This window comes from Protomyctophum bolini (assembly GCF_963924005.1).
Source record: "Protomyctophum bolini genome assembly, chromosome: 22".
Classification (NCBI taxonomy): Eukaryota; Metazoa; Chordata; class Actinopteri; order Myctophiformes; family Myctophidae; genus Protomyctophum; species Protomyctophum bolini.
In genome coordinates, this window is record NC_137883.1 from 17955945 (window position 1) to 17968154 (window position 12210).

Genomic DNA, 12210 nt, shown 5'->3' on the forward strand with positions numbered 1-12210 from the left:
TATATACATATTTTATGACGTAATTATCAGACAAAACAAACATGGACATTAAACAAACGTTAAACCTGTATATAGGAGGGGCTAGCTAGCCGCTAGCGCCCCTCAACAACACGGGGGTCCGGTTCAATTAAAGAAGGTTCATTATCAGACGTGCACTTCTCCAAGACGACAGAGGTGGGAGCCCTACACTGGAATCAGCGGAGTGGAGTCGACAGTGAACTAGTCTGAAAGAGCTTAGGGAGAGAGTCTGTCGTAAGATATAGAGGCACACATGCAAACACTACAACTACACAACACAGAGGAGGACTTGCGTCAAGTTCAAGGCTGTACAGACCCAACTGGATCCTGTCGACGTGTTTTGAGGAGGAAGAGGTAGGTTTGTTTTGCCTTTTAAACGGACGCGCTCTCTCCTTATCACGGAGTGCGCTGTTTTTGAACCGCTCGCCACCTCAACAACAGCAATAATATTTGTATTGCTGTTGTTGCGGTGGCGAGCTTAACACGTTTGCCTTTGTCAAAACAACACACTTGCAACGGTTTGTTTGTTTCTCGTTAATCGTGATGATGGTGTTACTCCTCCTTCCAAAACTGTGTTACTGTTTTTTTACCGCGTGCACTGAGTTTGATGCCCCCGCAGCAGCAGCTGCGCGCTATCCGCAGCGGGACCCCCAATATACTGAGATTGGAGGAGGCTGCTGCTGCTGCTTATCAGCAATTGGCTCAATTATCACCACTCTGTAGGCTACATCTTGATGTCACCAATGATGGGGATCAGAACTCAGTCAGAATAAGCTATTTTCTTCTATTGGACTGGACGCTGGGGTCGAGTAGGCTAAGTAAGACTTATTAGGGTATAGGGTAGGGATTGATTGAATAATATACTTTATTAAGCTGATAAGGCTTATTCCAATCAAGTCACTTTTATTACGTTTTTGTTATGTATTCAGGCAGAATTAAGCCATGGTATGACCTTGTTGAAGTGTAAAATCCTAGAGATAGAGTTTATGCGATGACTCAGAACCATAGCCTGTCCCTAAACCTTTGATAAGTGGGCTATTTTGGATCGTTTTATGTATTCTCAAATACTCAATACTCAAAAACAGCATGGGGTGTGGAAGTTATGGTTTAATAATGCCCTCTTATCTAGATCCAGATCTCATGTCCCACTAGTATTCAGAAACAGGAGTGCTCAACTACTGTATTACTGCATTAAATAGCCTGTGTGTGTGTGTGTGTGTGTGTGTGTGTGTGTGTGTGTGTGTGTGTGTGTGTGTGTGTGTGTGTGTGTGTGTGTGTGTGAGAGAGAGAGAGAAACATTGTCTTTGTGTTGTATTTCTGTGACTGTTGTTGGGTAGTGAGCATACACAACCCCATTGTTGCCAATACATATTGTGGCATGAGGTCAATGGCAACATTTTGACTGCTGCTGAGCTGTTCTTTAACAGAGTGACACACAAAAGCCTCTCTGTGTTCTGCAGTGGATCAGAGCTCCAGCAGACCACAGCTGATCTCTTTAACATCTCTGAGCGCCATACAGTTGCTATAACGTTTATATCAGCAGCTCAGAGACAGACCAGTGGCAGCCACGCGAGCCCTGCCACAGTTACTTCATGTTGCTCTGCGGTGTCTTCTCTACGAAGAGACCAGTGTGGTCCTGTATGCCAACTAAGGCCAATTGAAGGAAAGGTTGAGTTATGGCTGATCTGTTCAATAGGACGATGTCACGTGCCGGAAATAGCAGACCTACAAGCTCACGGCGCGTTGCATCCGTGACTCTAGCATGGTTTCGTCCTCGGATTCGGGTTCTTGGAAACGCCCCCTAGCCACTGCGTTAGTTTACTGAAGTTAGGTTTAGGTATAGTTTTACTGAGGTTAAGGTTAGGGTTAGGTTTAGGTATAGTTTTACTGAGGTTAAGGTTAGGGTTGGGTTTAGGTATAGTTTTACTGAGGTTAGGTTTAGGTATAGTTTTACTGAGGTTAAGGTTAGGGTTGGGTTTAGGTATAGTTTACTGAGGTTAGGTTTAGGTATAGTTTTAATGAGGTTAAGGTTAGGGTTAGGTTTAGGTATAGTTTTACTGAGGTTAAGGTTAGGGTTGGGTTTAGGTATAGTTTTACTGAGGTTAAGGTTAGGTTTAGGTGTAGGCTGTCAATCACAGTGACTGGCCAGTCACAGTGCACCCTCTACGTCACTCTGTACTAAACCCAAGGATGAAACCATGCTCGCATCCGCGACGCGAGCTCGTAGGTCTGCTATTTTTGGCGTGCGACGCCGTCGTGTGACGAAGCATGAATCAGGCCTTAGTGTGTGGGCTTAACGTTAACCACAGGGAGAGAGATCCAACTACCACCCAGTCCTTGCCCCGATTCTGCCCCTGGCAGGAACACGGGCCGTCATCAGAGACGCAAAGGATGGGATGTCGGGCAGGGCTGCCTGCATGCACTCCTGGCAAGCGAGTGTTTCTGTGGCCTACCACAGACTGAGGCATGGAGTGTTTCAGTGTGTTGGGCTCCCTGGCACTGGTGGATGAGAGAGTGTGTGTGTGGGTGGGGGGGGGGGGGGGGGGTGAGTGACCGTGTGTGTGTGTGTGTGTGTGTACCCACAGCAGGCTTGGGAGGTCTTGTTATGCTAGCAGAATGAAGGCAACCATGCCTCTATGAAAACGGCTGTGATGCTGTGGTCCTGCTAGGATCTGCTGCCTGTTGTATGTGTAGCCTTGAGGTAACCAAGTTCCGAGGTTGACACTAAATGGCAATGTTTCTTGAATCGTCTCTCACAATAACGAATTATACATCCTTTAGACATCATCAGTGATTCTCAACCTTTGTCATTTCAAGGACTCAGATTTTCCTATGCATTAGTCCACACAGAGTAGACTCCTATTCCTTTACTGTCTCTGCACTGCACTAGACTATAGCAATAACAGTGAAACGGATCAAAATGGCCATTCTAATAAATTCTCTAGATTATTTATTTTATTCTTGATTATATTTTACTCAGACATTTAGCTGGGGCCCCCCTGGAACTCCCTCAATGACTCCGGAAGGTCCCCGGACCCCATGTTGAGAACCATTGAACTAAAGAATATCTCCTATCAAAGAACCTTATTTATCTGAAATTCAGACTTAAAAAAACCCCAAAAAGTAAATTAACCCGAACAAACAGGGCATTTTGTAACGCTAGTTCCCTAACCATTTGCCATGTTTTTTTGCCACAATTTCCGTCCATGAGAGATTATTGAGCGTTCCTGCATATCACATTATATGAAATCAAGATTAGGACAGATTGGCGAGGTTTAGAGGAATCAGTTCCCAGCTTTTTATACAGTGGGACTTTGAAGCTGGATTTATGCTTTTTCCATACAATGGTGTTCTGTGCAGAAAACACCAGATTTGCAAGCTCACAACATGTCACGGATGTGGTGCGTTGTGAGCTCAAAGATCTGTTATTTTTGGCACGTGATGCCACCATACGACAAAGCATGAATTAGACCTGGGCCAGAAGGCACATCTGCATCTCCACACGCTGTCACAAGGAGGACACCAGCTGGTCTTGCACACAGAGGCACATTAAGGGGTGATCTGTTCTGTATGCTCAACTCAAGGAAAGACACACGCACACAAACATGCACACACAAAATGCAAAAGTACACAAGTAGATATTGGTCCGAGTCTGGGTTTGTCCGCAGGGCTAAACTTAGCAAGCTGCGACCCCTCACCCCTGTTTCCTCCCTTATAATTACAGGAAGTGAGGACAGCCAATCATAGCAGAGATTCTGGGTGCATATTAACGAGCTAAATAGGCCCAGTATTTGTAAGGAGAGGATAAGAAGGGGGGATGAGGGAAGGTGGGGGGAGGGATGGTTTTCCTTAAAATGATGTTTATGAGAGAATGAACTCTGGCCCTCAGAGGATTGATGAAAAATGGCAAAACTAGGTACCAAAGTTCTGAGCGACATATATGTCTATCATCTCCCGCTGGTGGCTGCTGTTCTATTCATTCTGCAGTGCAATGTCGGCAGAGTAAGTAGACTGTCAGACAGAGTAAGTGTTGGAGCCAGACAGAGACATAGCTTGTCAGAGAGCCAGACCAGGTCTTAGAGCCCTAGTCAGAGCTTTACCTCCCAGGGGGTTGACAGAGGAGAAGACACACACACAAAAAAACACAAGGCAGGATATCAGTATTCTTTCAATGGTTTTTCCAGTCACCAAAACTTTAGACTTCTCTTCTTTATGATTCCCTTTTGTTTCCCCTCACTGTGTGTGAAAGGGGGAGTGGAAGTCTATGCACACACCCGCACACTCTCAGACAAGCACACACTGATCTAGGACCTAGATTCTAGGTCTAGGAGCATCTGATAGCAGCAAGGCTGTGCACATGTATGGCTTTTCAATCCATCATTCAGTTTCTTCTCTCTGCTAGTGGCTACATGTTTCCACACACTGACACTCTGTAGTCCCCATGCACACCCTTATGCCCCAATGGAATCACCACAGATAGCTTAATTTCCCACCGTTCTAGAACCGCGGCGCCATAGATGCTGCTGCTTAGGATGCTGGCATGCTGCACTGCAGGACTGCCTCACCCCTCTTGCCCCCAGGATGGAGAGAAGGGAAGGGAAGAAAGAACAACAGATCATTCTGCTGCTCCAATCCTTCATAACTCTTCTGATTAACTGAAGTCGATTTCGTCATTAAGAAAAGGCAAAGGAGACCATCTAATTCCTATGCTGTAAAATGTGATGTGTATAAATGTGTCGGGTGTAAAGATTTAACCGTCAGGGTGTGTAGTGTGTACATGAGTCTCGACTTGAGTAGGTTTATTTATGGAAGCTCTTGGAAACCCACCAAATGATTCTATTGTCAATATTTCATCATTACACCTGGAAGGAGAGCTTATTGTGTTATGCAACACTTCTTATGTAAACACAGACACCATTTCAAATCTTTGGCATTACTTTCTTAGCAAAGAAAAAAGTCTGTTAATCAGTAATATCCTTGACCTGGTAATAGAACCTCCTTTTCAGTCCTCTGGTTCCTATCAGCCGGAAGATGCTAGAGAGGAATGTGTCTCATCTTGTTCCACTTTTGATCACCTAGTTGTAAGCCTTTCTGGCTTATCTGACAACACACCAATGATATACCATAAATAATAGCGACGATAACCCTGATGGCTAAGTGGTGGATGATCAGATACTGTATCAGTGATTCTCAAGGACACACATTTTTAATTTGATTTGATGAGATTTTCTATCTCAGATTTGTATCCCTGGGAGTCTGGGACCCTAATCTAAGAATAGTTGTATTATTATAAAGGATTTGGTCAGATTAACTCTGATATGGTCTTGCCATTTGGTCCAGATGACCTGCCCCTGGTTCCTATCGGCTGGAAGATGCTGGGGCAGTGTGGCTCATCTTGTTCCACTTTTGAGTAATCCTCTCCTTTCCTTTAGGGTCCACTGGCTCACTGATAATTAGCGCTAATCCAGACCCAACCCTCAGACCAAAATACAGACGCCCTTCTTTCTCTCATACGCTCTCGTCTCCAGTGACTGATGAGGGGGAAAAAGCAGGCATGCAGGAATTGCTTCAAGCTGCAAGCTGGTGTTCTCTTTGCCTTGGAGGTCAGCAACCCTGACAGAGGCAACTGACATCCTGTTATTAGGGATGGAAAGAGGGGGACAGAAATGGGGGACTGTAGGTGGGGCTAAAAGACCCTGTGAATACAGGTTACTATTCACATATATATCTGTATGCCCTGGCATAGGACTGGTGTTTATTGTTCTGCGTAGTTTGGACTTGCGACACAATCAGTTTGTCCCTATCGTACTGTATATGATTTAGCTCTGCTTTTGTTAGAGAACTACTGTACTGTTAATGTACTTCTTCCACGAGTTCATGTAGCAAACTTCTATCCTATGTGATGTGAAATGACTAAAAGGCACTGACTGATACAGAATTCCTCAACACGTACACTCGTACAGTAATTTTTACGTGATTAGGTGACAACACACGTTTGACATAAGCGTGAAATTGACAAATTCAAGCTTGAATTAAATTCTTCATACTTTTGATAATGTTCTCATGGATGGACAGCCTGACACTCATTTTCATTTCGTTTCACTTCGTTATTTAGACTGGAAGCCCTCCCCACGACAGCAGTTTCTGGAATGTGCGTTGTCAAAGCGACACTCTTCGGCGATTGGTTCACACCAACCAATCAGAATAGTAGGAAAGCAGATGACATTGTTTGGTTTGATTCGTAACAGTTTTATTTTCACCATGCTGGGTAGTTGGCCCTGCGATGGCTAGTCAGCTGGTGGGGCTGCCACATTGTAGCACGCCGACGGGCTGCGAACCCCCCGTATAGAACGGGGGATTCGACGGAATCTGCTCATTCGTGCCGTCCTGGTGCCTTACGCCCCCCGAAGGTTACAGGCTCACCATGCTCTAAGCCCGGGCAGGCACCAGGCACAAGGTTACACAGTTCCTTATCCTGGTGGAGTGAGGCCCCCAGGACAGTGACAGCCCAAAACAACAACCTGCGGCAGCTTGAGTGTCAGGCTAGCTTAGGCTTGCTAACCAAACAAACACAGTCAACGAGCGCTACTATCATGAAAACAAAAGCGGTAAAATATGTCGGATGATGATGTTTATAAAACCTGTGGTTTTCTGTAAATAAACTATTTATCATAGGTCGATTTAATAGCCAGATTGATATGGCCACGAGTCATCGCTGTGCCGGCAGCCATGTTTGTTGTTTGACGCTGGTGACGCGGCTGATGGTCAATCAGCTGCTGCGATCAGAGACTGACAGGCCGCCGTAGGCAGAGTCACCAGACCTGACATCTTTTTTTAATGGTAGGGATTCAGGGCCGGAGCCAGGCTAAGTTTTAGCTGATTCTAATTCTATTCTTCCAATTCATTTGCTGTTTTCAATAAATTCTGTCTTTCTATTACAGTTAAGGACAACGTCTTCAATACCGGACCATCACAATGACAGAATGCTTTCTGATGTCTTGTCTTTCGATGGTGAGTCAAGGTCATGGCGACTATTTTCTATCTTATGAAGTGTTGCTGAAACTTGTTTTTGTTTTGTTTTTTCTCCAAGAATGTTCCTTACATAATTATGGGGTATTAACATGGATATTATATTTCCTTGATGGGGATATACTGTAGTGAAGATTGTTCAGTGATTTTATTCTTGTGTCTTCAGGTCACATAATATCTCAGATAATATTGTGGCGAGTGGACAAACTCGCAAGCTTAAAAGCAGTATTGATCAGCATGAGAATGTGCTTGAATCTTCCAGGGGGTATGTCATGCTGTGTGTGCGTGTCAGCATCTGCGTGTGTCGGAGGAAGAGAATGTGTGTTTTAAGGCTTGAATGCTTGTTGGATGGCAATGGGCCTCCAGAGTGGCAGACTAATTGACTAATTGCTGAGCGTATCGATGGCCATGTAAAACAAACCACACTGATTCTCATGCAGTCCTTTCAGACTAGACACAGACTATATATGTGTGCAATACAGACCGCTGCACCAGAAGTTTAAAGAGATCAATATCAGACAGGAGCTAGCAGCTTTTACATTCTCAAATAATCTGCTGAAGCAGTTATGTAGTAAAGTTGTGGAATTAGAGTCTAGTCTAGACTATCAATATATATAAAATAGACGGTGATATTTCAACGTTTCACTATAGAGGAGAAGAAGAATGATATATAATATATCACAGTATCAGATGATCAGAATTGCAACCGTAACATGGCCTCAGTATTTTCATACTGTGAAAACACAACAGGGACTCTCTGATGATTTGAAATCTATAATGTAGATGAACATTTCTATGTATGTGGTGGTTTGTTTGAAAAGGAAGAATGTCGTATGAGAAATTGGGCAGACAGAGTATACTGTACAACACAGCCATTGCTATATAATTGGGGTGGATGTAAGAAATTATTCATCATAATATTCTGAGGGATTAGGGGTGGTGAGAACTGAAAGTATCTGTAGGGCAGACTCTATTAGTAAGGGCAAGATTAATCCAAACTAAGTTAAATGCATTTGGTGAATGCTGATTCCATGCAGTGTTAGTACAAGTGGTTTAAACCCTGAGTCTTAAGTAACAGTGTTAATACCTTCGTCTTACAAGCTATAAGAGAAAAAAGAATTACTTAATACCCTCAAGAATCCTATGCATTCACAATATCCCACGATTGCATACGATGTGGACAGTGCTTAATTGTACTATACATTGAACTGTTTCTGTAAAATGAAAGCCTTGGTACCGAGGCTACTGTTTCTGTAAACAGAACTTGTTTTTAGCTAAGATATACATTTTTCTGTTACTGTAGCACAAGCATTGTGTAACTCTGTCGAGGCCTACGATATTCGTCATGTTCTCGTACCTTCATTGCAATGATTTAATTTGTATTCCTTTATAACATTATTGTCACTAGGTGGTAGCATAAGCACACCTAACCTGTGCCACCCGTCCGCTCTCACTCTACGATCCTTGTTTCATTTTCGGGTTATTCAGTGAGGTGGGGGCTTGTTGTGAGGACATTGATCGTTAGCCATAAGCTCATAACCCTTAGCTCTTGTGTTACAAACATTTACATGTGCGCAGCGATGTGACGCGACAAACTCACAAATGATTTACGACCGTCGGGATGCACGACGGCTCACCATGGACAGCGCTCAAAGCTTTAAAGATACAAGGCTTTGAAAATCCTGTTATAATGGAGTCTCAATGGAGCTGGATTTAACAATCCCATAGCTGGTGAGGACCGAGGCTTTCCATAGCAACCAGAGCATTGCTAAAGGGGAAATTGACGGTCGCCGCTTTCATATATGGAGTATACGGTTGTCTACGAACATGTACGTAGTTAGCACCTTTAGTACCTTAGCCTAGCCCTAGGGCATACATGGGCAACTGGCGGCCCGCGGGCCACATGTGGCTCCCACCTTCACTTAATGTGGCTAGGTTAATTTGGGAATACCTGGTACTGTTATTGATTTCAGCTGTTACAATTCCAAACATGCAAACATGACCTGCTTTAGTTACTTAAATTAGTAGCTTGCTGAGTAGTATTACAAATAATTTTATTGTCTTTTTTATGTCCAATATATTTTATTTACCTGCCATAGTGTCAACCCCTTACCCCTGTGTCGGATCTGTGGTTAGATTGGCATATTCGCCGATACTGATATGAACCAATATGACAAATAAGGGCCGATCCGATACTATTCCCGATACCGATACAGTATCGGGACATCTCTAAAATGACTTCTCGCTATGACAGTGACCCGCTGGAAGGGAAGAGGAGGGGGTCAGAGTATAGCATGGGTTCGTTTTGGGGAGTAACTCACACCCGTAAAGAATGTCAAGAATCTGTGTGTTAAAGTTCACACTGTATCCCCATCTGCGCCTGGATCCTGGCAAATAAAAGACAGGTGTGTGTGAGTGTGTGTGTGCGTGTGCGTGCGTCATTGATTTAAGTTGATTCATTCAAGTTAAATAGAAAGTCTCAGTCAGAGGTTATCAAGTCTCTCTCACACTCTCTCTCACACACACACACACACACACACACACACACACACACACATGCACACACACACACACACACACACACACACACACACACACACACACACACACACACACACACACACACACACACACACACGTCTGGCAGACAGGTAGCATGCTGGATGTTGGGCTATGATTATATGCTGTAACTCAGTGGGTTATTAAAACAAGGCAGATCTATTGTGGGATGGTGGAGACCACCCAGCTATACAGTGACACCTGTTATAATGGAAAATGCAACATTTCGATCCTCCTCAGAGAGTGTTATTTCAACAGGGCACCCAGCTGTGATATAGTTATTCTACTGTACGGTGTTGGCATAAAGGTTATTACAGTTTGGTTTTATGACCCTGTACATTCTTTGCCGACACTCTCCCTTCTGCAGCCACATGCATAGACGGCGTTTAGAGAATTTAATGAGTGCAATTCCGTAAATCTGTATCGCACAGCATTTCGTTTCACTGGGGGTTTTTGCCGCACTCAGAATATATCAATAAGACATCTTTTGACTCTCCTTTGAAGCACAAGAGTTTAGTCTGAATGCCTTTGTTCTAAAACTCCTTTCCCAGTCTCTCTGTGAATTTGCAAGGAAACCCTCACGCTTGTCCACTAAATGACTCTGACAGTGAGTGCCACTCAAGCTGTGAGCGGAGATGGGGAAACAGATGAAATCCATTTCTCTCTTGCTCGTGTTGTTTTCCTTGCTCGACCCTCTGTCTTTGATGACAGGTTTTTAAATGTATTTCATATGTGCATTCTTTACATAGATGGAAGGGAGCAGAGGGTGCTGGGAGTGTTACTTACCTGTGAGCTGTGGTGGACAAAGTACTCAACCCCAGAGTCAAAGTATAAATACTCCTGGTCAGATAATACTCTGAGTACCTATATGTGCAACCACTCCTATAGACAGCTATGTGTGTCTCTGGCTGCCTGCCTGGCTGTGTCCATGGCTGTGTCCGAGCACGAAAATAGCGTTTGGTTGGTTTTCACAACAAAAGTGTCTCTCTCTCACACACACACTCACACTCACACCCCCCCCCCCCCCCCACACACACACACACACACACACACACACACACACACACACACGCACGTACATATATGATGATTTGGGGTGGTACAGTACAGTAGAGGGACCCCCTGGGGACCCCCACAAGGTAACTCTGTCATTTCTCGACCGTTTCGTATGCGGGGCGGCTCGCCGGAACCGGGCCGGCACCCTGGCCGCATTCGTGTTGGTCTGGAACTTCTGGGGACCCCCACACGGAGTTGCACTCACTTAAGTTCACACGGGTGGGATTTTTTTTATCAACGCATTGCTAAATTTCACAGTGAAAAATGCAGATCTAAAAGCTTAGAAATGAGCTATTTCAATTACTTTTTAAAATAAATGGGGTGAAGTGGTTAATTCATAATTAGGGATGTCCCGATCACATTTGTTGCTCCTGATCCGATTCTGATCATTTGATTTTGAGACATACCGATCTTTGTCACTCAAAACCGGCCATTCACTGTCAATGGCATTCAATGTTTGTTAGGACAATATTTACACAAACCCTCAAAGTTGGCTAGCGCCCCTCAAAAATAAAGGGGTATTCACTCGCAACTCATGAAAATTGGTCCACGACCGCCACCCACATTATGGGTCCTGAGTCCGACCCACTGGCCACTGTTTGGGAAACTGCTGTACACACCACCACTGCCTGTGAGTGTGTCTGCAAGGAAATGCACTGACATCAGAGCTTTGCATTTTGACCCCAGGGCTAGAGGAGGAGGAGGAGGAGGAGGAGGTGGTGAGCACCCAGTAAAGCCAAGGGAAAGGCTAGTTTTGCATAGATCATATCCAGGGGGTCCACCATCACAAGACCATCTCTTTTCCATAGCTGCACTAATCTGGTAATTATAGACAGTGACATCCTGGAACAAGCGATGCAGAATGAAGTGAACTTTAGAGCGGTGAAAAAAAAAAATCATTTTGTTAAAGGTAGGGTAAGTGATATTTATTGGTTAAAAAAAGTGTTTAGTTGAAGTTCTGACAGTAATCAAGGGTGTTTGTTATCTCCCTGTCTCTCCAGCTCTTTAATAAACAGACAAATACATTTTCAGGTGGGTTGCCAAATTCAGGAGATGGTAACCATTTATCAGCTTCAATGTTCTTCCAGTTTTGTCTCTTTGTATTATTAGTTCCAATTTCACTTGTTCATCTTGTATCCTGTACGAGTGTTCTCTCTCCTGATTGGATAGTGCATCCCAACCTGAACATGTATTTTCTATTTCTATTTCTATTTAATTCACGTGACACTGATCATCCCCTGCATCGCTTTTTCAACCTCATGCCATCAGGACAAAGATACAGAACCTTACCATGGAAAAAGGTTCGTTTCAGTAGGACCTTTGTCCCCTCAGCCATCGCGGCATTAAACAAACAACCCCGCTGATAGGATGGTTCTTTTGTTGTTTGTGTTGAACAGACCTGTGAAGATGAATATCCTTTGGGACAATAAAGATTATTATTTATCAAAGAGCTGGAGAGACTGGGAAACTTTTGCTGAGCAAACACTCTATAGCAATGATTACAAAGAAATATCACTTACTCTACCTTTTACTAATAATGAATATGAA

The 12210-nt window shown here is 44.0% G+C and overlaps 1 protein-coding gene across 1 annotated transcript in view; it reads left to right on the forward strand.

Moving 5' to 3' along the window:
- Positions 1-248: 248 nt before the first annotated feature.
- The window catches only part of LOC308309540 (bone morphogenetic protein receptor type-1B-like), an 81097-nt gene continuing 69135 nt past the window's right edge, over positions 249-12210 (forward strand). The window contains exons 1-2 of the mRNA XM_080755433.1: positions 249-372; positions 6960-7029. The gene's annotated coding sequence lies outside the window, so the exon portion shown is untranslated. The remainder of the gene's footprint in view (positions 373-6959; positions 7030-12210) is intronic.